Source organism: Macadamia integrifolia, unplaced genomic scaffold (assembly GCF_013358625.1).
Source record: "Macadamia integrifolia cultivar HAES 741 unplaced genomic scaffold, SCU_Mint_v3 scaffold2978, whole genome shotgun sequence".
Taxonomy (NCBI): domain Eukaryota; kingdom Viridiplantae; phylum Streptophyta; class Magnoliopsida; order Proteales; family Proteaceae; genus Macadamia; species Macadamia integrifolia.
Window position 1 is genome coordinate 12439 of NW_024869106.1, and position 3693 is coordinate 16131.

Genomic DNA, 3693 nt, shown 5'->3' on the forward strand with positions numbered 1-3693 from the left:
AAAAAAAGCTATTACAAAAGTGATTAAAGAAAAGATAAAGAAGAACTAAAACTAAAGAGAGAGCAAGAGAAAGAGAGAGCAACTAAAAAAAAACTAGAAGAAGAATGAATTGTTTCCCCTCCTCTTACATGAGTTATATTTATAGGGAATGGGGAGGTAGGGTAACAATTTTCACTTTCCTAAAAGAGAGAAACCCACAATTGATTGTGAGATCTTTTGAGACCAAAGGTGCTAAGGTGGAGGAGAGAGAAGAGAAAAATAAACTTTGAGAAATTTTCTATAATTTTTTGCTTATTTTCTTTCCCTTTTCTTTTTCTTAATTTATTTCTCTTCTTTTTCTCCCTCCAGGAGATGATTTTCTTCTTGCTTTGTGTGATTTGGACAATATTTTGGTGATGATGTGGAGGAGAGAGAAGATTTGGACAATCTTTATTTCTCTATTTTTTTTTCTTTCCTTTTTTTCTTCTTCTCTTCTTGCTTCCACGATTTTCCTTGCTTCTAATTTGATGTGAAAATCCCTTCCATGCCCTTAGTGCTTTAAGTGAGTGAAAAGCAGGAAATCTTCAACAAAATTCTCTAAAAAAAAAACCATGAGAGACCTCTTGGTGAGCAAGGGAATTTTGTACACCATAGCTCACCAACTACACTAGGTAGTTGTTGTTACCAAAAACGAATCTTCAATCAATTAAGAATGTGGTCCATCGATCCTTGTTGGCATTTAGAATATTCCTTGTACCTCTGGGACAACTGCAAATGGGCTGGTTCTGCATCTCGGTTCAGTTCTAATCCATTATTCTTTTTCTGACCCGAAAAGAATAATCATTTGTACGGATGACCAAACGAATGTCTACTTTTAATTGAACATGTCCATCTTGCTCAGAATTTCATCCTCTTCGCAACCATGAAAAGAAATAGGACCTCTTTACGTGTAAAATTGGAGATATAGCGCTCGATAGTCCTTAAGGCCTTGAAAATATAAAACCTGCAAAAAGAGAGTAAAACCCAAGGTAGCTCCATTCTAAATATATAAAATGCATGTTTTACTACCCTAGATTTCACACATGAATGTGCTCATCAGTCGGCAAATGAATATATTGATAATAAATAAATTGTGTAATATATGGATTATGTGGAAGAGGAATATTAGAAGATCGGGGATCATGTCTGTGTCAGATCAGCATGTATCTATATCTGTTGGATGGCTACAGGAGTCTATTTTTGTTCCAGTGGTTCATGTGAACTGTTTTAGAGCAAGAAGAAGAGAACTTTGGGCAAACTTGGTGGCCTCGGCGCCTGGCCTTAGCTCTCCTTGGCATGTGGTAGGGGATTTCAATGCAACCCTGGAGTCCCATGAGAAGAGAGGCCCAGGAGCCTTTAATATGGGCTCAGCTGTGGAGTTTGTAGCCATGGTGGACATATGTTTGTTGATGCAGTTGCCATCTCAGGGGAGAAAGTTCACATGGACCAATGACAGGAGGAGAGGCAATGTATCGGTAGTGCTAGATAGGTGCTTTTGTAATGATGCTTGGGTTGAGTTCTTTTAGGAGGGTGTGCAACAGGTGTCCAAGAGAATTGGGTCTGGCCAAGTTCCGATTTTTATTCTCTGTGCCAATGATGAAACCGAGCAACTAGCCTTTTAGATTTCATAGACATTGGGTGGAATACTACAGGTGGTCACAGATTATTGGACGAGTTGGACTGCAGGAATCATGTATATGGGGTAGCCCAAAAGCTTAAAAGACTCAAGGATGTTTTGAAGCATTGGGCAAGGAATGCATATCCTAATTTTAATATAGAGGTTAAGGAGGCTAAGAAGGAGATGGTGGAGATCCAGCAGAGAATCGAAGCAAATGGGTTGAATGATGCTTTGTTTGCTTAGGAGATTGATGTAAAGACAAGGTATTTAAGAGTATGAAAAATTATGAGAAGCTATGGGCTGAAAAGTCGAGAATTCGCTAGAAAAAACTTGGTGATAGGTGTTCAAAATTCTTCCATTTGTCTGCAAAGATGAGAAGAATAAAAAACACTATTAGATGCTTGAAGAAGAAAGATGGTACGGTCATCTCTGAGAGGTGGCTGGAACAATATGCGGTGGACTTCTATGAAACTTTCATAAAGGGGTTCCTATGGTTGATCACTCAGAGATGTTAAATTGTATTTCTAGTGAGTTGGAGGAGGTTGATAGAAGAAGAATGGATAGTTTGCTTACTGATATGGAGATAAGAGGCGGTTTGGGCTATGGATCCTACTAGCTCTCCGAATCCAGATGGATTCCCTAGTGAGTTCTATAAACATTGTTGGGACATTATTTCTTTTGATATGTGTAATGCGATCCGAAGTTTTTTTTCTCATTGAATATATGCCCCATGGGATCAATAATAATTTTTTAATGCTTATCCCGAAAGTTGAAGGAGCTATATCCTTAGAGAAATTTAGATCCCTTTGTATGATGATTTTTTTTGTAAGATAATCTCGAAGGTGTTAGCTCTGAGACTTAAAAATTATCCATACAAATATTTGTCTAGCTTCAGAACTCGCAAATATTATGTCAGCAGCCACTAGAGGGGGAGGAATAGGTATTAAAATTGATATCAAGAAGGCGTATGACACCATTGATTGGAATTTTTTGTTTTTTGTTATGAGGAAGTTTGGATTCTCAGAAAATTGGTTTGGATGGACTAATCAGATGCTGACTACTACAAAAATCTCGATTCTGTTGAATGGTGGTCTTGTGGGTTACTTTGGTGTTGAGAGGGGTCTAAGACAAGGAGATCCTTTATCTCCTTTGTTATTTATCATGACAGAGGAGGTTCTGTGTAGAGAGTTGGATCTACTGCCGAATGAGAAGAAGATCAAAGCATTGCAGGGTCTGCATGGAATCCTAACTCCTGGTCATATTCTGTTTGCATATGACATTTTTGTATTCATCAATGCTTCAATAAGGTATATTAGAAATCTTAAAACCTTCCTGACTATGTATAAAGAATTTTTTGGCCAATGCATTAGCCTGGAGAAGAGAAAATATTTTATGGGGAACATCCCTGCAGTTAGGAAACAGGCATTTGGATTGGAGCTGGGTATACATGTTTGTCATCTTCTTACTAAATACTTGGGAGTGGAGATATTCAAAGGTAGAGTTACGAAAGACTCAATCCTTCCTGTTATGGATAAAGTGAAAACTAGACTTGTAGGATGGAAATGAATGTTGCTATCAATGGCAGGAAGAGTGGAATTGGTTCGAGAAGTTGTTGCAGGAATGCCCATGCACAACTTTTCAGTTTATTAGAAGTCGGCATCGCTGCTAAAGATTATGGAGAAGTGGATGAGGAATTTTATCTGGACAGAGGATGTGGACATGTCTAGATCCATTACAGTGAGTTGGGATCAGTGCTACAAATCGAAATCAGAGGGTGGGCTAGGTTAGCGAAGACTCAGAGAGATCAATGAAGCAATGCTTTCCAAGGTGGTATGGATGATTAAACATGATGATGCTACTGCTCACAGATTTCTGAGAGCAAGGTTTATTAAAGAAGATGGGTCTCTTAGGAAAGGTTATAAATCATCATCTAATAGGCCGGGCTTCAAAAAAATGTAGAAATTTGTGTCTTCTAAGGAAAGATGGATAGTAGGGAATGGTAAGAATGTAAATTTCTGGAAAATAAGTGGTTGGGTCCAAAGTCTATTGCTGAGATG